We start from the raw sequence: 24,353 nt of genomic DNA, 5'->3' as shown, positions 1-24,353 counted from the left end.
CACCACCGGCCTCACAATCCTGCGCAACAGCCAAACATTCATAGCCGCTCTGGTCATAAAACACTGACCCATTGGTCACACATCCAACCCCCGAGATTAAACCACCGTCAATCTCTCGAGGTCTACATTCAGTCGTTATGTTTATACTCACGTACTAGGCATTGCTTGCTCCCAACTCTTCCACTCTTAGGTCGCAACCTTCGAGCCATACCGATCTCACTCTCAGACCACCATCTTTGAGTTATACCGTCTCACTCTTGGACCACAATCCTCAAGATCTCGGTATCAGGGGAACTACTCATCCCCTCTGGAGAACATCATCCCCTCTGCCACTCTAGGAGCTCACAACCCCTCGAGCTATCGGTATTCAAGGAAAACCACCATCGTTTCAGGAGCAACAATCCTTAAGGACTATAAACATCTTTCGACCAAAGGTACTTCTCGTGGTACGAGTATAACATTACAATGTTACACCTACCCACAGAACTTCTAATATCCAACTGGATTACCCACCAAACAGAGAAATATCTGCTCCAACTACATATGTCCATCTATCCGCCTCTCTAGGCTCGATACCTCTCGCGAAGAATCTCGAATCGGTCATCTACCACTGCTCGATCCTCCTAACATAAGATGGAAAGTCCTCAACATCCGCAGCCCTCGGCTGTACCCCGCCACATGCGACACAACTGGAGCCTGCACTGGTACCCCTCTCGGTAACAGCTCCGACAGTACACCAACAGATCCGCCAAGCGATCATCTTGACCCTGGGCTCCACCTGCTACAACCCCACACCTGGGTTCCCAGCACCCCCGACACGCTCACCGGCTAACCCCCTCTGGTCCCTCCTGATACGCTTGCGACCCTCTGACGTACCTCCTCGTGGAACTCTGGACCACACACTCGCTGGCCTCAGGACCCGCCCGACCATGACCACGACCACGTTCCCATCCACGACCAACAACTCAAACACCTTTAGCCACTGCACTTCCAAGAACAAAGGCTAACAAGAAATCTTAACATAATACAAAAACACAAAAACCAAAACTCATCGTGGAATCACACTGTAGGCTCGAAGAGGATGTTCTATGACTCCATGCCATACACAATTGACTAACTCACATAATCAATCAAACATGCAATCCCAAACATCACAACATAAACCTAGTGAACCCAAACCTAGAACCGTAAGGGCTCTGATACCAAACTGAAACGACCCGACCCGTTTTTTTTTTTTTTAATAATAATAAATAAATAATAAATAATAATAATAATAGAACTACAACTAGTGGTCCCATATCCACTAGCCACCTAACCACAAACACAACCAACAGCGGAATAACAAAAACCAATAATTAAATAATAAACCAATATAATAATACTCCAATATCAAACAGCAGAAAACAAAGAACCAACAACCTAGCAAGTTCTAAAGACCCGACTCTAGCAACCTAACAATGTCAGACAACATCCAACCGAGTCCCTAGAACATCCTCCTCTTCATTGCCTTGATTCCAGGATCACACTTTGCCTTTACCTGCACCACAAACACGTATTGCAATGCATGAGTATTTAATAAACACTCAGTAAGGCAATCCTCCCATCTACTGGGCTATACACACAAGCAATAGATTCATCTCTAACCATCAAACAACAATCAACAAACAACAAATAACAAACCAGGACTCTGCATCGACCGACACCAACATGCATCGACCGACACCACATGGTGATGCATCGACCGATACAAGGGCTGCATCGATCGATGCAAGTTACACAAGCATTGACCAACACCCAAACTGCATCGACCGATGCATGCTCAACATAACACGAAACCCTAGAGTTTTACGCGCCGTCCTCGCACTTGCATCGACCGACGCAAGATATGCATCGATCGATGCAATGCCGAGCATCATGTTTTCTCCAAAGCTTCTCGCCGGATCTTTGTTCCTACAACCACAAAACTCGATCCCAAGCCACAAAAAAGCTTCCTAACGTCCCAATTATCAATCTAACAAGTCTAACAACATACAACAAGCAAATTAGAGAGTTCTCTAGCTTAGATAAGCCATGGTCCTTCACTTACCTTTGCCAAGGCGATTCTGAACCTTACACACGCAAGAAAACACTTCTAGGAAGTTCCTACAACGACCCCAGCTACAGATCTCCAGAAGAACAGCCTCAAATCTCTAGGAATCACCAAGAACACCCACAAAACTCTTTCTCTCTTTCGTTTTCTCTCAAAAATGGCTAAAGTCGTCGAATGAGACAAAAGGAACGACTTAAGGGTTTCCTTTCCCTTTTTCCCAAAACACAGCGTTTAACTTAAGTCAAAACGCACGAAATTGAGTCAGCATCAACCGATGCTCCACCTGCATCGATCGATGCACATCCTAAACCGAGATTCCGGTTCGCGGATGTTACAACTTCCAAGAGAGATGGAGATATCTTAGACTACATGCTTGATTACAACTTAGATATGACACACTAAGAAGTAAACAAGTTGAGAAGATACTACACACTTCTCTGATCAAACAAGTAAAAAGAAGATTTTTGATTGAAATGTTTGATGAGAAACAAATGAGAACCACATTGTCTTTTTATAGGAGGAGGGAGGGACGAAGGAAAAGAGGAGAGAAGGGAGAAATAAATATCTAGGAAATCATGCAAGAGCATTAACAAGGTCAAGCTCATGCACAATGCCTAGGAAAATACAAAAGCAATAAATGCAAAGTTTGAACAAGAGAGAAATAAAAAATGGGCCAAGACAAAAAGATGGGCCTTGGACCACGAAATGGGTGACAAAGGGGCCTTGTAAGTGTCACTTAAGCCTCATTAAAAACCTTGTCAAGAAAACCCAATGGGACAAAACTTGACAAGGGAAAAAGAGTGCATAAGCAACACTTAACCCTTCATCGAACACCCTGAGCTGTGATCATTGTTAGGATGGCTTGAGCCATGTCTTATTGCTTATTTTCCAGCTCTCTAAGTAGACCATTGATGGCTTGGTTGAACCTCCTTGATTTTGACCTTGTTAGAGGACCCGCCGAAACAATCAATGCTTCCTCCGATGCTTCCGCTGGTACAAGCTGCTCCATCAATGCTTCCTCTGGTTCAAGCTGCTCCTCCAATGCTTTATCTGGTTCAAGCTGCTCCTTATGTCCATGTCCTTTAGTTGAGCTGTCCATTGTCTCATCATCCTCTCCCACTTGAAAAGGATTTGACCTCAAATCCGAATTATCTGCACAATAAGGAAGAAGATCAGAAACATTGAAACTGCCATTCACTTTGTACTTACCTTGGAGGTCGAGTGTGTAAGCATTGTTGTTGACCTATTTTAGCACTTTGAATGGTCCTTCAATCTTTGGCATTAGTTTTGACTCCTTTTCAGCTGGAAATTGTTTACTCGTCAAGTGTACCATTAGTTGTTCTCCAACCTCAAAGATCATCCTAAAACAACCATTGGATTTATGATCATGCATCAAAACATCTCCAATTCCGGTTCTCGCAAAGACTTTGGATGAAAGAACTGCTGAATCTGGGGCCTCCTCTTTAGTACTTAGCTGTATAGTGACTTGGGTATGATTCATGCTCATCATGATTAATGGAAGTGGATCTGGGGGTTCTTCTTGGATCAGTATGAAACTGCTGATATCTTGGTGCTCATCTTGATCCAAATCAGGTGGCTTAAATCCTTTGTCTTCCACTTTCTTTTCAATTTTTCTTATGTGCTTCATGGTTGCTCTAAAACCTGTATTTGGCTCTCTTGACAAAGACAAGCGAATCATATATGTGTGATCTTGGATAAAAATATCCTTGATAATAAAAATACTTATCTTATGACAATTTGGTATGAGCACATGTGTTGCATCAGGTGGTTCATCTTTGAGTGTTGAGAAAACTTTGACTACTTTTCCATGCTCCGCAAGATCTCCTACATCAAAAGGAAACAGTTTACGCACATATGAAAATATCAAACAGATATTCATGTAGTTTTTTATCAAAATAGAGTTTTAGAATGGAGCATCCTTGGGCGATTGAAGTAGTTTTCCTAAGATACTTCCAGCTTCTAACTCCAAAATGATAGATTTTTTTTTGGCATATATGGTGGTTTCTCCTTGATTTGAACAGAACATGTTTCTTCTCCAAAGTAATTTTGTTTCTTCATGTAACCTGTTCCTTTCTTAGCAATCATGGGAAAGAACAAGTGCATTATACTTAAATTAGAGAAATAAAAAACATGATCTTTCACAGTTGGTTTGCAAAGCTCATTGTAGAGTTTACAATCACATAACTCTTTTTCAAGCTAATGTCTCATGTTAGAAAAAGGTTTAACCATTACATGTTCAATTTTACTTTTAAATGGTTCTATTGCAATGCTACACAAAGAAACTCTCAAAGAAGAGTTAAATTCATGATTTTTTTCAACCAACAAACATTTTTGGTTATTGAAGTTTTTAAAAGCGAAAGTTTCAAAAGTTGGAATCATTTTGTCAAAAACAGATTTTGAAACACAAAATTCTTTCACATTTTCTAAACCAAAACATTTTTCATCTTGAGCAGAAATCATCACAAAATAATTAGGATCTGTCCTAACCAAATCAATTTCCTTAAGTGCTTTCTTGGGTAGTTACAAAGGTATGCTATAAGGATTGGGTTTGGCACAATGTTGATCTGCTCCAAATCTCTAATAAATGGAAAACTCATCTGTGTTGTTTCTAGTGATTCTTCTTCCTGAACCTGTAAAAAGGAATTAATTCTACTCGGTTGCTCCGGTTCCAAATGGGTTAGTTTTTCAAGCACCAAATAAGATTGGATAAAAGAAACAGCACACTTAGCTTGAGATAGAGTCATAGGTCCATTTGTTATAACAACATCATCCTCAACAATGAACTGTCTCTCCTTGGATCCTTCTCCAAGTTGTTTCTCCTCGGGTCCGTCTCTGAGTTGTTCCTCCTTGGGTCCGGACTGATCCTTTCTTTCAAACTCCTTATTCTCCTTTTCTTGTTCTGCTTGCTTCCATTGTCGTCTATCAGAATCTATACTTATCTCAACACTTTTGGGGAAAGACAAGTGCATCATACAAGAATTGGAATTTTCTAAACCTTGAACAGTTACTTCCTTTGATTTTGAAAGTGTAGAAGACTTGCATTGCTTTGGTTCTCCACTTGAGTCAAGCGATGATTTTAGACTTTTTCATGAACGACAATCTGTTCAGGGACCTTTTTTGGTTGAGATGTTGACTTAGCCTTCAACTTCTCAAAATTAATGTACTCGGTTAACTCCTCAAAAAGATCTGACTGCGTCTTTGCCTCCACGGATGTTGGGGTTTTCTTTTGGTCCGGGACTTTGGCTGGTTTCTTTTCTGGAACTGGTTGGATTATGCCATTGGCTTGGGGAACACAGTGTAATGCTTGTGGAGCATTCTTTTTCCTTAAAAACTTCTTAAGATCTCTCCACAATGTGATTTCTGGCTCTTTGTAATACCAACGGTCATCAACTTCTTGCAACCACCATTTGTAAGCGTCTCCTGTGAGTTGGGTAAGTGCAAAAGCTAATCTCTCCTTTCTTGGGATGTCCTTGTAGTAGAACCAATCATCCATGTTTTTCTCCCACTCAAGATAGTCTCCTTTTCCTGCAAATTTATAGAGTTTATGAGCCAGAGAGATTTTAGAATGAATCACATATTTAGATTTGGGAGTGTAAGAGGTTTTCTGTGGGCTGCTCCGGATTGATCTAGATGTGTCGTCTGGTGGCTTGGGCTTAAGATCTTGGTGTTGCCTTTGACGTAGAGCACCAATCTTTTCGTCGAGCATCGTTGCCATAGCAGATGTGATTGATTTCGTGATTCTCCTTTCCAGGATAGAGGTGGATGACTCTTCTTCTTCCATTGTACCTGAAAACAAATCAAAGATCCAACAAGTAAATAGTTCCAAAAACATGCAAATGAAAACTGATCTGGAAAAATATAAAAACAAATCCAAAAATTCTGAAATCAATTTTCAAAAATACTAGACTCCTTGCTGGTTCGACAACAGTTGATTTCATAAAGTTCTCGCAAGATGAACAAAAAATCTGGGAAAACAAAAAGTGACGATTGGAATTTCAAAACCTGGTTGCAAAGTGGCTCTGATACCACATGATAGACTCATGGATGAGGATCTATGCCCAATGACACACTTTTCAAGGTCTTGAATAGGGATGAACGAAATGATGAAGATGAATGGGTTGAAGATGCAGCGGAATGGAGAGATGAACGGCGGAGAAGGTGAGAGATGGAATTGCAGCGGATTGAAGGGGAAGAACGAAGTGTACTTCTAAGAGAGATGGAGATATTTTAGACTACATGCTTGATTACAACTTAGATATGACACACTAAGAAGTAAACAAGTTGAGAAGATACTACACACTTCTCTGATCAAACAAGTAAAAAGAAGATTTTTGATTGAAATGTTTGATGAGAAACAAATGAGAACTATGTTGTCTTTTTATAGGAGAAGGGGGGACGAAGGAAAATAGGAGAGAAGGGAGAAATAAATGTCTAGGAAATCATCCAAGAGCATTAACAAGGTCAACCTCATGCACAATGCCTAAGAAAATACAAAAGCAATAAATGCAAAGTTTGCACAAGAGAGAAATAAAAAATGGGTCAAGACAAAGAGATGGGCCTTGGAATACGAATGGGTGACAAAGGGGCCTTGTAAGTGTCACTTAAGCCTCATTAAAAACCTTGTCAAGAAAACCCAATGGGACAAAACTTGACAAGGGAAAAAGAGTGCATAAGCAACACTTAACCCTTCATCGAACACCCTGAGCTGTGATCATTGTTAGGATGGCTTGAGCCATGTCTTATTGCTTATTTTCCAGCTCTCTAAGTAGACCATTGATGGCTTGGTTGAACCTCCTTGATTTTGACCTTGTTAGAGGACCCGCCGAAACAATCAATGCTTCCTCCGATGCTTCCGCTGGTACAAGCTGCTCCTTCAATGCTTCCTCTGGTTTCAGCTGCTCCTCCAATGCTTTATCTGGTTCAAGCTGCTCCTTATGTCCATGTCCTTTGGTTTAGCTGTCCACTGTCTCATCAGTGACCTTCCTGGAAGTGACTATCAGAACTGTGCGAGTGAGGACAAAACACATGAAAAGATCATGCGGTGATTTGTAGTCTTGGTAACAAGTCTTTAAAGCCTTCCAGACATAGCAAACCAACCGTCGGATATGGATGGGCTCACGGGCCTAGTGAAAGGACGTGAGACCCATTAATAAAGATTGGTCTATGGACGGAGATTGGACATGGGGCCCACTAAGAGGTGGCGGTCGAGGTGTTAAATGTGGTATCATATCCGAACCTAGACGAGTGTGGAGTCGAGTGGGCTCACACCGTATGGGGTGACGGTCTTGGTGCACAACGAGGACGTTGCGATCTGTTAGTGGTGGTGAATTGTGACACACCAGTTTCAGGGACATGCAGAGAGGTTAAAAATAATTAATGCGGAGAGGTTTATTATAGATAAAAAAAATAACGGATCGAGTCGTTTCAGTTTGGTATCAAAGCCCTTACGGTTTTAGGTTTGGGTTCACTAGGCTTTGCGCTTTAGATGTTGTGGATTTGCATGCTTTGATTGATTATGTGAGTTAGTAAATTGTGTGTGGCATGGAGTCCTAGAACATCCATTCAAACCTACCGTGTGATTCCACGGTGATTTTATGTTTTTGGTGTTCAGTTGAGTTTGTTTGCTTAGTCTTCTGCTCATGGTAAGGCAGATGGTTAGAGGTGGTGCTGTTGCTGGTCGTGGACGTGGACGTGGACGTGGATGCAGACGTGGTCGTCGGATGTGGTTGTGTATGCGGACGTGGTCGTGGTATGGCCAAAGTCATAGTGGTTAGTGATACCATGGACCAGAGTGAGACAGTTGAGGGTGTTGGCGAGTAGTAGGGCTTCCAGGAGGGGGTCCATGAGTGTGGCTGGGGGTACTAATAGGACCGTAATTGATGTAGTACTTTTTCTATCAATTAAATTATCAATCCACAATCAGCATTAATCAACACATTAAAAATGCACAAAGATGCTTAATCTATTCTTAAACAGGAATTGGTTCTTTTGTAACAGTCTTAACTAACAAACTGATTCAAAGAAAGGAAACAACACAAATTAAACAATGCAAACTCAAAGAAACAGAACACAACTAGCAACAAGCTTTAAATCAGGATTAAACAAATGAACCTTGACCAGGGTAATTGACTTGGGAGATAGCTAATCAATCCTAGATGTCTAAGCAACAATCAAGAACAATCCTATGGCTAAGAACACTTATGCAAATCAATCCATTTCCATGATAGAGATTCTATGCTAATCAAGTGATAATCAACAATTTCCAAAGGTAATCACAAGGTAAGCATGCATTAATATCAAGTCTAAATACCACTAAGCACCCTAATCATCAATTTCCATTGGCTAGGAATGCGAAGCTCTTGAATAGTTTGGTTCAGGAATTTCATCAAACACCTTGTGGGCATGGAAATCCTAATATCTAGATTCAAGCTTGATCAAGTCTATCTAGCATTATTATCACTAATCAAGATAGGAAATACATAAACAAAGCCCTAGACATCAAAGATCAACCATCTATCTCCCTAATCTACCTAGCCCAAAGTTCTAAGAGATCTACTCACTCATCATCATGATCACACAAAGGAAAGAGTTTGATCTTTGTGAAATCATAATAAGAGTTTATAGATTAAGAGATTTGAAAGAGAAATTGCTATTAAAAACTGGAAAATCAACCAAGGATTCAATAAACCAAGAGTAAACAAGCTTAATAATCCTAAGTGGCTGCTAAACAATAGATAAGATAAGAGATAAGAGATCCTTAATAGGTTTAGAGTATTTATAGGAGAGTAGAAGAGAACCTAGGTCAACCCAAAACAAATTGGGTCAAACCCGGGTCAAAAATAAAACAAGTTTGGTAATGGCTCCAGCGGCCATGGTTTGGCCGCTTGTCTTGGCCGCTGGTGCACTCGGCCTTTTCCTTATGAACTCCATCGACCACCTCTTGACCGCTGGTCCTTGGCCGCTGGTGTACTCGCTCTTCCTGCTTATAAACTCGATCGGCCACCTCTTGACCGCTGGTCCTTGGCCGCTGGTGTACTCGTATGCTTCTTTATCCCTTGTCACTTCTCCAATTCTACTCCTCTTTGCTTCTTTGCACCAAAACAAGTCCAAATGCTCCAAAAGTGTTGAGATTACTCCAAGAACCTGAGAGATAACACACTAGATGCAAATGCTCCTAAAACAACCTAGAATGACAGGATTATGCAACAAGACTATGCAAAAACAAGGCTTAAAATCCAACAAAAACACAAGATATCAGTAAGCGTTGATGGAGTCGGTGTGGGCGGTGTCGGCGCCGGGCTGGCTTGTGATGCTAGGGTTCTGGGTGCGAGAGTCCCAACAGGTGGAGCCCCAAGAGGAGGCGTTGATCTTGCTGGCTTGTTGACACAACTGTTGGAGTGGATACCGGGAGTAGTACCGGTTTAGGAACAGGTAGTCCCGCCAGTGGCGGCTGGGAGAGCAATGGCTGCCAGGAGAGTGCAGAGGGAGATGTCTTGGGTTGACTTCGTGGAGGAGTTCAAACACAAGTATTTTACTAGAGAGGCATTAGACCGGTTGGAGGTGCAGTTCCTACATTTATATCAGGGGACTCGGTCAGTGCGGGAGCTGGACTTGGAGTTCAGTCGACTTTTGATGTATGGGGGTCGGGCGATGGAGTCTGAGGAGGCACAGATCATGAGGTTTTTGAGGGTCCTTCGTGATGATTAGAGGGTTCACTATAGAGGGAGGAGCTATGCTACGCGTGCAGAGCTGGTTGAGACTACAGTAGAGATTGAGGAGGACATCCGGGCACAGCCAGTGACGGTTAGTACATCAGTTCAGCCACGGAAGGCTCATAATTATGGAGGTTCTGGCAAGGGAGGCAAGCCTGCGCAGAGAAACAAGAGGAAGTGGGAGGCTATACAGAGGCCAAGTTGTGCAGGGTGTTTCGGGTGTGGGAGCATAGATCACAAGTTTGCTATTTATCCCTAGAGGAGTGCTCCGACGGTAGCAGTTCGTGTATGCTATCATTGCATGGAGCCAGGACACATCAAGCCCAAGTGTCCTAAGTTGTAGCAGATGGCAGCGGCAGCGATGCAGCATGTAGTGCAGCAGGTGGCACGGATTGAGCAGGCGTCATGGATGTAGACAACTATGGAGACTGGTGGAACCAGTGCGGGGGCGACCATAGGTATAATCTCTTTTACCCAACTTTGTGAATTCAGTAGGTTCAGATTTTATGTTTTGTCTGTGATAAAGTGTTAGGTTCTCAACACATGAGATTTGTGTAGGGACCTTGTTGGTGGGCGGATTTAGGTCCCACGTTATGCTAGAGCTACTCATAGCTTCATTACTTCGGAGTGTGCAGATATCAGAAGAAATCTCGGAGAGCGAGCGTGAGTTGTCATAATTGTGGGAGGCAAATTCCTGAGGGTCGTTGGACGGGCGAGGGGTATTGATATTCAGATCGCAGGGGAGTCATGGACAGCGGATTTTCTTATTAGCCTAGTGGAGTTGTATGATGTTATCCAGGGGATAGATTGGTTGCATCGTCATATGGTTCATCTTGATTGTCATCGGGGTAGAGTAGAGTATGACCGTCCAGGAGGGAAGTTGGTTTTTGAGGGAGTTAGACCGATTTTGGGGAGTCTCGTGATCTCGTCCATGCAGGCTGGGAAGATGATCAAGAAGGGCTGGGAGGCTTATTTGGTTACTATATCGATGCCAGAGTCAGTGGGGCAGTCTATGATTAGCGGTATTCAGGTTGTTGAGGAGTTTGAGGATGTGTTCCAGTCGTTGCAGGGATTACCACCATCTTGGTCTGATCCTTTAATGATTGAATTGGAACTAGGTACGACACCGTTATCCAAGGCTCCTTACAAGATGGCTCCAGCAGAGATGGCGGAGCTGAAGAAGCAGTTGGAGGATTTGTTGAACAAGGGATTCATTCGTCTTAGTGTATCACCGTGGGGAGCGCCGGTGTTATTTGTTAAAAAGAAGAACAAGTACCCTCTTCCTAGGATCGATGTGTTATTGGATCTATTGAGAGGTGCTACTTGGTTCTCCAAGATAGATCTGGCGTCAGGTTGAGTAACGCACCAACAACGTTTATGAGATTGATGAACAACGTGTTCAGGAGTTTCTGGACGTGTCTGTCATTATTTTTATCGATGACATCCTAGTTTATTCTAATAGTCCTGAGGAGCGTGTAGTGCATTTGAGGGTAGTTATGCAGAAGCTGCAGGAGCAGAAGTTGTTCGCTCAGTTGAGCAAGTGTAGTTTCTGACAGCGTGAGATGGGTTTCCTGGGTCACATTGTTTCGGTAGAGAGGGTTTCTGTAGATCCGGTGAAGATTCAGGCCATCAGGGATTGGCCTAGACCGCAAAATGCCACAGAGATCAGGAGTTTACTTGGATTGGCAGGTTATTACAGGAGGTTTGTGCAGGGCTTTGAAAGCAAGGCACGTCCGATGACCAAGTTGATAGGGAAGGATGTTCCTTTTGTTTGGTCACAGGAGCGAGAGGAGGATTTTGCAAGCCTGAAGGAGATGCTGACTACTACGCCAATGTCAGGGGGAACCCTATGTGGTTTATACTTATGCATCCAGAGTGGGTTTGGGGTGTGTGTTGGTGCAGCATGGGAAGGTGATTGCCTATGCTTCGCGGCAGTTGCGGAAGCATTAGGAAAACTATCCTACTCAAAATTTGGAGATGGCTGCTATAGTTTTTCCCCTGAAGATTTGGAGATCTTATCTTTATGGTGCAAAGGTACAAGTGTTTACAGATCATAAGAGCCTGAAGTATATATTCACTCAGTCCGAGCTGAATTTGAGGCATAGGCGGTGGATGAAGCTGGTGGCAGATTATGATTTGGAGATAGCCTATCACCCTGGTAAGGCTAACTTGGTTACAGATGCTCTAAGCCGGAAGAGGGCGGCTTCAGTTCAGGAGCAGGATATGGGGTCTCTAGTAGGAGAGATTAGTGTGTTGAGTTTGTGTGCGGTTTCTCATAAGCCGTTGGGTTCGGACGCAACTGATAGAGCAGATCTTCTAAGCAAGATGCAGTTGGCTCAGGAGAAGGATTTGGGGTTGGTGAATGCTTCTAAGGATGTTGATTCAGAGTATCAGGTCTCAGTTAATGGTACTATTTTGGTGCACAAGCAGTTTTGTGTGCCTAAGGATGAGGAGTTGAGGCATGAGATCCTGAGAGAGGCGCATGCAAGCATATTTTATATTCATCTAGGAGCGACTAAGATGTACCGTGATCTGAAAAGGTACTATCAATGGGTCGGGATGAAGAAGGATGTAGCTAGTTGGGTCTCGAGTTGCGATGTGTGTTAGCTAGTGAAGTCTGAGCATCAGGTTCCAGGCGGTTGCTGAAAAGTCTACCCATTCCAGAGTGGAAGTGGGATATGATCACGATGAATATCGTGGTGGGTTTGCCAGTGTCTCGGACCTTTGATGCTATTTGGGTCATTGTGGACCGGTTGACTAAGTCGGCACATTATTTGGCCATTAAGAAGACTGATGGAGCAGCGGTCTTGGCTAAGAAATATGTGAAGGAGATAGACAGGTTTCAAGTTCACCTCGGTGTTCTAGAGGATATTTTAGGCAGAGATGGGCACTAAGGTGCATATGACTAAATCTTATCATCCCTAGACAGATGGGCAGTCAGAGAGGACAATTCAGACGGTGGAGGATTTTGCTTACAACAATAGTTACCAGGCGAGTATTAGGATTACTCCTTATGAGGCGTTGTATGGGAGGCCATGTCGTACACCGTTATGTCGGACTCAGGTGGGGGAGAGGAGCATGTACGAGGCAAGTTTTGTTCAGGAGACCTCGGAGAAAATTCGGGTTCTCAAGCTGAACATGAAGGAAGTTTAGGATCGACAGAGGAGTTATGCCGATCAGAGGAGGAGAGATCTTGACTTTCAGGTGGGAGACAGAGTGTACCTCAAGATGGCCATGTTGGAGGGTCTGAACAAGTCATTGACGGAGACTAAGTTGAGTGCAAGGTATCTGGGTCCGTTCAGAGTGATTTAGCGGGTGAGACCGGTGGCATATAGGCTTGAGTTGTCTGAGGTTATGCGTGCGTTCCACAAGGTTTTTCATGTGTCGATGTTGTGGAACTTTCTCCGTGAGGATGATCAGTTGTTGGCTAAGATTCCTGAGGATCTTCAGCCTAACATGACTTTGGAGGTGAGACTAGTGAGGGTTATCGAGAGGAGGACCGAAGGAACTTCGGAAAAAGAAGATTCCTTTGATGAGAGTCCTTTGGGACTGTGATGATTTTGAGGAGCAGATTTGGGAGCCAAAGGCGAGGATGAAGGCAAGGTTTAAGAAGAGGTTTGAGAAGCAAGCTGCGACTTGAGCTTGTCTAGTCTGGTCTCAGTTGTAGTCCGTGGTTGGAGCAGGAATGGAGTATTCCAGCCCATCTCTCTTGTTACTCACTCGCTTAAGGGTGGTTGGTTGTGCGACTAAGTAACAAGATGAGGTGGTGTTTGGGGTAAGAATTTATGTGAGGCTGGTATTAAAGAGGAAAGTTTCCAAAAATGGAAAGTATCCAAAAGTGGAAAGTTTTAAAAATGGAAAGTTTTTTGGGAGTTAGAAATTGTCCATTTTTAGTAGTTGTGAGCCTTGGAGGGGCTTTTATAGCCTTTGTGGCGGACTGTTGAGTCATTGTGTGCCCGTGTGTGGCGGTCTTTCGAGAAATTGTGTGGCCTGTGTGACAGGCTTTTTAGCCAACTGTGTGGCCTTTGTGGCGGGCTGTTTAGCCAATGTTGCCTGTTTAGGCGGTCTTTTGGGATATGTGGTCTTCGTGACAATCCTTTGGGACGTGTGGCCTGTTTAGGCAATCCTTCGGGATTAGTGGTCTTCGTGATGTTCCTTTGGGATGTATGGTCTTCATGACGGTCCTTCGGGACAAGTGGTCTTTGTGACGGTCCTTCGGGATAAATGGTCTTCCTGACGGTCCTTCGGGACAAGTGGTCTTTTTGACGATCCTGTTTAAGACATTTGTTTGGCCTTTGTGGCGGTCCTGTTTAGGAGATTTGTTTAGCCTGTGTGGTGGTCCTGTTTAGATCATTTATTGGCATTTGTGGCAGCCCTTGTGGCATTTTGATGATCCTTGTGCGGTCAGGAGGTATTCCAGTGAGGGGATATTAGGTTGGTAGGACATTGTGTTGTTCTACACGAGCCACGAGAAGGAAACCTGATTAGGGATAGGACTCAGACGTGTTCAGAATTGTTTTCTCTAAGGACAGTTGGTGTTCAACGACTCTTGGGGAAATTTACTTCTCCTAGTACCGCCATATTCTGAGACTTTGTGGCTTGAAGGTATGGTTTATATATCGACTTCGGATGACGATCAGGGGGGGCACGCTGTAGGGTGGCAACTCGAGAGACAAATTTTGGACTTCCTTATATATTATGGCATGCGGGTTTAGGCCCGATGAGGAGCCAACATTACGACATGCAGGTTTCGGCCTGATGAGGAATTAATAGAAACTCAAGGTTAAGGCCTATGAGTAAAGGAAAGTCCAAAAGTCGAGAGCAAATAATGCCTGGAACGTGAGTTTATTGCTTAGAGGTGATGATATATGGAGTGTTTATCGATTTTAAGTCTTTGTTTTCTCTCTTATTTTATACTTTTTATTGAGTCAAAGTGTGTTTTTGGAGTCTTTTGGTTGTTTATCGAGTCTTTACAGGTTTTAGGACACTTTGGAGGAAATTGGAGATAAATGAGCTATTCTGGATACAAACAAGCATATGAGATGAATGTTGGTTCACGTGAAACCCACCTATCAGAGGAACCCACCTGGCTAAGCAACAAAGTCTAACCCGTCAACTTTCACGTTAAAACCCGCCTATCTGAGAAACCCGTTTGGCTAAGTAACATAGTCTGAACCGACAAGTTATACGTCAAAACCCGCCTACTTGAAAAACCCATCTGGTTGAGAAATGTTTTGACTACGCCGTTACCTTTTTTACCTTATTTGGAGAACTCTATAAATACCTTTCATTTGCTGGGAGAAAAAAACCCTAAGTTTTATTCTAAGTTTTATTCTACACTTTCTTTGAGACTTATTGTAAGCCACTCTTTGGGGATTCTAGAGATTCATTCCTCATTGACAATTTGGAGAAGATTTCTAAACCCATTCATATTATTTCTGTAATTTAATCATGTTTTCTTCATCTATGATTTTTGTTTGCTCTTTTGCTATTTGTGAGTAGTTCTTCAATTGGGTTTCAGGGTTCCAATTAGGAGATTCAATGAACTGATGTTTTAATTATTGTTTGGAGTTCTTAATCCTTAGGTTCTTTGATTCACATGATCTTAATGCTAAAATAGGATTGATCACCTTGTTTTAGACTCGAGGTTTTCCTGTGCATCAGAAGTGTTCGATAGAATGCTTGAATGAGTGTGAATTGACCAATGTATTTCTAGCCCGCGAAAGTTGATGTTAGGATGCATTGTAAACTTAATGAACTTGATTGTAATGCAAATTTGGATAGGGGGTTGCAAATGAAAGTTTAGCAAACTAATAGTCAATTTTAGTTTCTAATGCCTTGAAAAAGGGTTAGTCTATTATAGTGCTCATATTCTAGGACGGCTCTTAATAATTGAATTTCATATTTCATTTTCTCATTAGTCATTGATCTCTGAAATACCCTATGACCCAATGTTTTAATCCCATAGTTTAATCAGTTTTATTTCTTTGCATTTTATTTACAAACTTGAAAACCAAACAAACAAACATTTGTCCGCTTTAGCTATTTACGACTCTCGCAAATCTTTAGTATACCATTGTTCCTTTGGATTCGACCCCGTATATACTGCCTTGCGGTTAAGTGTATCGGGTAATTACTCGAGCAATCAAGTTAGGTGTCGTTTCCGGGGACCAATTGTGTTACTTAGATCTTTAGGATTAGTTTATAGTTCTAGAGCATTTTATTACAGTTGTTAACTAAAGCTTTTTCTCTCTTTTTGGTGTTTTCAGGTGTATGACCTGCAGTGCAAGCTACTTTCTTGCTGTAGTATTTCACCCAAGCGAGGACTACTCTTCTCAGGAACAAGATTTCAAGCTTTCAGCAGAGTGCTACTGAGTCATTCCATGAGGCTTGGGAAAGGTTCAAAGACAACAAAAGAGAGTGTCCACACCATGTTTTCACTCCAGAATCACTCATCAACACATTCTACAGAGGAGTTGATGAGAGGTGCAAGATGGCATTAGATACAGCCAACAATGGGGATTTCATTACCAAAACCGTACCAGAGCCTCAAATTTTAATTGAGAACCTAGCTGCCAGTAACAGTAATCATTGTGTTGATTATGATAGGACAATGGGAAGCAGTGGAGGAGGAGAATCAAAGTATATTGCTGAGTTGACTGCAAAAGTGGAGCAGCTTTTGAGAAGAGACCAGAGGAGTGTCAGTTTCTGTGATAATTCTGGTGATGTTCAGGTTCATCAGGAATGTGCTGGAGAAGGTTCTGAGGAGCTACAGGCTGAGCTGAATTACGTGAATCAGGGGTATCAGGATAATGGTTTCAACCAGGGCTATAGAAACCATCCCAACCTCTCTTACCGAAGCACTAATGTTGAGAATCCACAAGATCAGGTATATCCACCACAACAGTTTCAGCAAAAGCAGTTTGCGCCAGGGAAAGTAAGCTACAACAAGCCATCTGTGCCTCAGGGAAAAGGACATGGAAATGGATATGGTCAAGTAGGTTTTCAGCAAAAACCTCAGTTTAACAACTGCCGTGGAATTTACCAAGCACCAGTTCAAGCTCATGTGAGCACGAATTCTACGTCTTCTTCAGTAGATAATGAAATGAAGTCGATGATGCAGCAGATTCTTGAAGGTCAGGTGAAGAATGCTGCTGAAATCAATGTTAAGGTGGATAACATGTATCATGATTTCAATGGGAAGTTTACAGCACTATCTTCACATGTTAAAATTCTTGAGAACCAAGTAGCTCAAATTTCCTCTGCCTCTATTCGACCATCAGGTGTTTTACCTTGAAAAACTGAACCCAAAAATAAGGAGCATTGTTATGTTGTAAATATTAAAGAAAAAACCTGAAAAAGTTGTTGAGAGAAGCTTTGAGGAAGCTGTGCATGCTAACATTATTGTTGAGAGGGAAGTTATAGTTGTTGATTTAGCCAAAGAGGAAGATGAGCCACCCTACGTAGGCCCACCACCATATGTTCCTAGGCTCCCATTTCCAGGTCGTCTAAGGGAAGCTAAAAGGCAGGCTGAAAAGGAGAAAGCTCACCTTGATGAAGTTATGAAAGAGTTTCACATCAAACTCCCATTTCTAGAGTCAGTAAAGAATACAAAATCATATAAAATATGTTTGAGGGATGTCTTGTCTAACAAGAAGAGCATTGAAGGAGTCATGATGATTTCAAATGGGAAGGCATACATGCATTTTGAGAAGCAGAAAAAACATCAAAGGAACAAGGAGAAAATCCTTGCAATAGCACACTTGACAGAGGAGACAGAGATGGTTAGTTCTGAGTGCAATGCCATCATCCCGATTGAGATTCCTGAGAAGCTTTGAGATCTAGGGAGTTTTGCACTATCTTGCCAAATTGGGATATTCATGTTTGAGAGATGTTTATGTGACTTGGGAGCTGGTGTCAATTTGATGCCGCTTTCTGTGTCAGAGCGTTTAGGAATCACCAATTTCAAATCGTCAAGGATCTCCTTAGTGCTTTCTGATCGTTTTGTGTGACATCCAGTTGGGTTGGTGGAGGATGTGCATGTTAGAATTGGAAACTTATACATCCCAACTGACTTCACGGTTTTGGAGCTTGATAAAGAACCACATGATCCTCTCATTCTTGGTCGCCCATTCTTACATACTGCTGGGACTATGATTGATGTAAAAAAGTAGCAAATTCACTTGCAGATTGGTTATCATACTCATGAGTTTGACAGGAAAAGGTTGTTGAAAAAACCTACTATTAGAGGACAAGTCTTTTCAATTGAAACCATTGATGATCCTAGGGATAAGTATGTGAAAAAATGCATTGATTGGAGTGAGGTCAAGGAAGTCCTAGATAGAGACTCTCAAATTTCAACAAAAAAGGTTAGTGCTACATGTAAGGTTAAGCCCAAAAGGATCAAGGAGACTCTCAAATTTCAACAAAAAAGGTTAGTGCTACATGTAAGGTTAAGCCCAAAAGGATCAAGGAAAATCCTCATGTAACCTTAACAACGGTGAAGCGTGTTGGAGATACCATAGAGTATAAAGTGCAGTGTAAGGGAACCTCAAAACCTTTTTCCAAAGCTATGAGTATTCTAACTTCAGAGTTGAAAGGAAAAGGTCCAAAAGCTGTGAAAAAGGTTATGAGTAGAGTTTTAAAGATGAAGATGAATGACTGGGGACCTTGTTTTGGAGCAAGTCCTCTTGCTCACACCCATTAGTTCACAAGAATCCAGTAAAGCTAATTACATGAAACAAGCGCTTTGTGGGAGGCAACCCACCAGGTATGTCTCTCTTTTACTAATTATTTTTCTTTTAAATTTCTTTTGAGTCTGTTTGGCCTCTTTTCTTGGATTTGTTTTCACACCGAGACGGTGTGAAGCGAGTATGGGGGAAGGTGTCATATGTCTACTAATATTGTTTCTTTTTTTACTCAGTTTGTTTGTTTCATTGAGTCAAAAGTGTGTTTTATTGAGTCAAAATTTTTGTATGAGAACTATGACCTTTTCTTAGGAATTTGCACCATGCTTGATTCATTACCTTGGGACCATTTAACATATTTTAAGGATGACTTGGAAGTTTAGAAAAAATCATGACTTGATCACTTCCATAATTTATGTCGCTTTGAAATTTGGATGATTTGAGCTTGACCTTGCTTATTTGGAATTAATATGGACTTATTATATCTCACTTAGGGGGTTGAGAATCATGAATGGATCATACATTCAGAGTTTAGTTTACACGATTTTACCACTCTTTGTACCACACCTTTACCCATATCCTTGCTTCATACCACTCGCATTCTTGGTCATCATCATCATGTGCATTCATTTGCAAAAACTACGGAGTATAGAGACCGACATAGCTTTCCTCTAGTTAGAATTGTCATTGTAGTTGTTTGGGTGATTGATATTAAGTTTTTGTGGTTGTGTGGTTATGTTCATAAGCATGTGTTGAGTTTCCATGATTTAGTTCTTTTGATCCAATTTTGTGAGACAAGAACCGGTTCCACTCCCCCATATAGAAAAAAAAAGAAACGCGAGAAGAAAAAAAAACAAATAAAACAGGAAAGGATTAAGAATGGAACTAGGAATTTCAGAGTACTCTTATTTATTTATCAAAAGCATCTAAAACAATGATGATTTGTTTGGGGTTTTGCATTAGTTAGTTTGATCCGAGTTAGAGGGAAGCTGTGTACCTCCCAATTGGTATGTGTCTCACTGTGATTTTGCATAATGATTTGCATCCGTTCGCATTGCTGGAAACCTTAAACACTTGAGCCACCTTGAAATTGTCCTTACACCTAGACCATAATGTGTTCGATATCCTCTTTGTGAGAGTGCACGCATTTACTAATGAATGTTAAAAGGTTAAGTTATTTGAGTCTCAAAGTCTTTGTGATCTTAGGATTTATGAAGTTGCTACGGTCATGGCAAAGTACGATTTAGTACGGTTTGATATGAGCTTTGTGATAGTGGTTTGCACGCAATTGTTTGATAGCATGATCCCAGAAGAATGTGTGAGTTATCCCGTTTTCAAACCTCTTTACTTGGCAAAGGTTTTTTGTTTTGCTTGAGGGCAAGCAAAGATCTAAGTCGGGGGGAGTTGATATATGGAGGTTTTATCCATTTTGAGTCTTTGTTTTCTCTCTTATTTTATATTTTTTATTGAGTCAAAGTGTGTTTTTGGCGTCTTTTGGTTAATTATCGAGTCTTTACAGGTTTTACGACACTTTGGAGGATGAATGTTGGTTCACGTGAATGTTGGTTCACGTGAAAACCCGCCTATCAGAGGAACCTGCCTGGCTAAGCAACGAAGTCTGACCCGACAACTTTCACGTTAAAACCCGCCTATCTGAGAAACCCGTCTGGCTAAGTAACATAGTCTGAACCGGAAAGTTATATGTCAAAACCCGCCTACTTGAAAAACCCGCCTGGTTGAGAAATATTTTGACTAGTTCGTTACCTTTTTTACCATATTTGGAGAACTCTATAAATACCTTTTATTTGTTGGCAGAAAAACCCTAAGTTTTATACTACGCTTTCTTTGAGACTTTTTGTAAGCCACTCTTTTGGGATTCTAGAGATTCATTCCTCATTGATAATTTGGAGAAGATTTCTAAACCCTTTCTTATTATTTCTGCAATTTAATCATGTTTTCTTCATCTATGATTTTTGTTTTCTCTTTTGCTATGTGTGAGTAGGTCTTCAATTGGGTTTTAGGGTTCCAATTAGGAGATTCAATGAACTGATTTTTTAATTATTGTTTGGATTTCTTAATCCTTAGGTACTTTGATTCACATGATCTTAATGCTAAAATAGGATTTATCACCTTGTTTTAGACTCTAGGTTTTTCTATGCATCAAAAGTGTTCGATAGAATGCCTGAATGAATGTGAATTGACCAATGTATTTCTAGCCTGAAAAAGTTGATGTTAGGACGCATTGTGAACTTAATGAACTTGATTGTAATGCAAATTTGGCTATGAGGTTGCAAATGAAAGTTTAGCAAACTAATAGTCAAGTTTAGTTTCTAATGCCTTGAAAGAGGGTTAGTCTATTACAGTGTTCATGTTCTAGGACGGTTCTTAATAACTGAATTCCATATTTCATTTTCTCATTAGTCATTGATCTCTGAAATACCCTATGACCCAATGTTTTAATCCCATAAGTTTAATCCGTTATATTTCTTTGCATTTTATTTACAAACTTGAAAACCAAACAAACAAACATTCGTCCGCTTTAGCTATTTACGACTCTCGCAAATCTTTAGTGTACCATTGGTCCTTGTGGATTTGACCCCTTATATACTGCCTTGCGGTTAAGTGTATCGGGTAATTACTCTAGCAATAAGGTGACCTTTGTAGTTCGGTCGGAGGAGTGCGGGCTGTGGAGACGGTTGCACGGGAGTCCTTGGCTGATAGTTTTTCGAGATTCGAGGACGAATCTATGTTGGTGGGGGAGAATTGTAACATCGGCGAACCATAATCCCGGTTTAGGGGATGAATCGATCGATGCAAGGTCGGTTCTGTGCGGTTCGACTTAAGTTAAACACTGTGTTTTGGGGTTAGGGAAACCCTTGAGTCGGTTAGAAAAGGGAGATTTGTCGTTTTTTGGGTGAGTTTGGCCGCTTTTGAGAGAAAAGAAAGAGAGAAAAGAAGTTCGTGCTGTTTTTGAGAGTTCTTGGAGATTTGAGGTTGTTCCTGTAGGGATCTGTAGCTGGGATCGTTGTAGGAACTTTCCTAGGAGCGTGTATATTCTTGTTTGTGGTCCAGAATCTTCTTTGGCAAAGCTGAGTGCATGACCATGGCTTATCTTACGCTTGAGATTTCTCTGATCTGCTTGTTTTATGTGTTATTTTGCTTGTTAGAGTGTTGTTGAGTTGCAAGAGGCTTTGGGAAGCTTTTTGTTGGTTTTGTGTTATTGGTGGTTTAGGGACGGAGATCCGGGAAGAAGCTTCGGGGAAAAACGATGCTCAGCATATGCATCGGTCGATGCACTTGGTGTGTCAGTCGATGCAATGCGAGGACGACGCAGTTTGACCTAGGAGCATTGGTCAATGCCATGTGAAGGCGTCGGCCAATGCAACTAGGAATTTCGTACAATGTCGAGCATGTGTCGGTCGATGCAAGCTTGTGTCGGTCGATGCGTACCCAGTTGATGTCGGTCGATGCATGGGTTGGTGTCAGTCGATGTAGATATCTGGTTTGTTGTTTGGTTATTGATTGTTGTTTGATGGTTAGAGATATCTCAATTGCGTATGTGTATAGCCTTGTAGATGGAAGGATTGTCTCACTGAGTATTTATAAAATACTCATGCATCTCATATGTGTTGTGGTGCAGGTAAAGGCAAAGTGTGATCGTGGAATCAAGGCGATGAACAGGAGGATGTTCTAGTGTCTTGTTGATTGTGGTCTAACTTCTGTTAGGTTGTTAGTGATGAGTTATTAGAGCATTGCTAGGTTGCTGGTTTAATGTTTTACTTGTTGTTAGTTGGATTGAATTAATGGCTATTGAATTATTATATATTGATATTTGGTTTAATGGTGTCGTTTGGTTATTTCCGCTGTTGGTTGTTTATGGTTAGCTGGTTAATGGGTATGAGACCATTAGTTTAGATTATTATTTTTATTTATTATTTTCTATTATTTATTATTGAAAAATGGGTCGGGTCGTTTCATGTTTAATATGGTTAAAGCTATAGATTACCCATATATACATACAATAAAATTCCGCATATACAGTATTGTTTAAAGGTTCAAAACAAAAAAATTATGTCATTTTGCAATTTATTTTTGTCTTCATCTATCTATATATACATTTTCCAAGTACATTTAGCATTTATTTGCTGAAGTTGCCACCTATTTACAAGACTGCCATTGACATTAATTATTATTTTAAATAAAATTAGTAGAAATAATATTTGTTTCAATCGTTTTTCTACAATAAAAACTAAAAATTTCTAAAATCATTCTTCCAAGAATCTCTACAATATCTTTACAATAATTGATTTCAAAATATAAAGTTATGAGAAGCCTATAAGTCAGCTACATTCGATTTTGTATGTCCCTAATTACTCCCACATTAAATTCCAAAATATATTTTCTCCTCAGATCTCTATTAACAAATTCGAATGCAGGAAACAAATTAATGGCTAAGAAAATATCATCACATAAACTTGGCATATTCCTCAAAAACTAGATACTATGCGAATATTTAATCTCAAATTACTCGGTAACCAATTGAATTTGTTGTGTGTTAAGGTGAAAAAATAAACCTAATTAATTGCCTATAAATACTTGACCCATAATCGCAAGTTAGCATCATCAAACACAACGGCTTACTGCAAATATTTAGTCACAAACTCTTTCTCTTCACAATGGATCACTTCATCTCCCCTCGAGAGATGACTACCGAAAAATTCTCAGTTTTCCGGTGACCGACAGGAACATGACCGGTTTTATATCCACCGCCGTTGGAATTAAATGTCATGTTGAAAGGCGGAGAATCGCTGACGGCGTACAAAACAGACCTGGTGATTAGTAAGGTGGACTCAACGGCGCCCAAACGGGAAAGAGAAGGCTTGAGGATGAAGAAAGTGGAACCGATCAAGATCCCGACGAGGATGAAGAGGAGACGCTGTTCACGGAAGAGGTAGTGAAGCGATCTGCGAAGAGAAATGCAGTGGTTTAATCGTCACGCTTGAATCATGGGAATCGTTTCATCGTCACGCTTCGAGCTCAGCAGCTTGTGAACCTTTGGATCTGAACATATTAAAACCGTTTGAGAATAATAAGATCGACTATATATCTGTGATGATGCGAAAGTATTTTTACTCGGGCAAATATTTTGCTCTCTTTCTTTTTAGAATGTTATCATCCTCTTTTTATGTCGAATGTGATAATTTAACTAATTAATTTTGATAATTAACATGATTAGCAAATGATTTGAATATAGGGGATTAAGTTAATAAATATATCAAACATCCCCACTAATGTTTGGGTATATATATTATCAAAATTAATTAGTTAACGAGGACCAAAATTTTAAGCAAATTTGTAAATACAACTCCTTAATAATACAGTCTTTCACAGCTTGATAGCCCAATAGTGCCCATTAATGTTTGGGTGAATTCAAATCCATACAGAAAAAGTTATATCTCATAGAGAGGACAATACTATGCTAATAGCCTCATATCACAAATTAAGGTTATCAATACTGAACAAAGATTACAGTTTTCACATTTGAGTTTATAACACTCATTGCATCCTCCTAAAATCCATCTAAAGGTGTTTGATCAATTCATTGGGTGCCATAATTTCGCCCTTGACTGAATATTGTCTATCACTGATTTATAACATCCATCTCCTCAAGCATGTTTCACAAGTTTATTTGAAAACATGTTCAAAATTTACCTTAGAGCATACAAGAAACAACTACATTGTAAATCACAAGATCTATTGGACAAAACATCAAGTCAACAATCTTTCTCTATGGGACGGGTTCTAAAACAAGACGGGTTCAAACTGATATTATTAAAAAATAAA

General features: G+C 40.9%; 1 non-coding gene across 1 annotated transcript; it reads right to left on the bottom strand.

Annotated features, from left to right (window-relative positions):
* Window positions 1-16,153: 16,153 nt before the first annotated feature.
* On the bottom strand, window positions 16,154-16,260 carry LOC147934502 (small nucleolar RNA R71). The gene has a single exon (XR_015573440.1). It is a non-coding gene; the product is annotated as a small nucleolar RNA R71 (small nucleolar RNA).
* Window positions 16,261-24,353: the final 8,093 nt, after the last annotated feature.

Source organism: Camelina sativa, chromosome 11 (genome assembly GCF_030686135.1).
Source record: "Camelina sativa cultivar CO46 ecotype springtype chromosome 11, ASM3068613v1".
Classification (NCBI taxonomy): domain Eukaryota; kingdom Viridiplantae; phylum Streptophyta; class Magnoliopsida; order Brassicales; family Brassicaceae; genus Camelina; species Camelina sativa.
The sequence above is the reverse complement of the archived record's forward strand: the minus strand, read 5'-3'. Positions and strand labels throughout refer to the sequence as shown.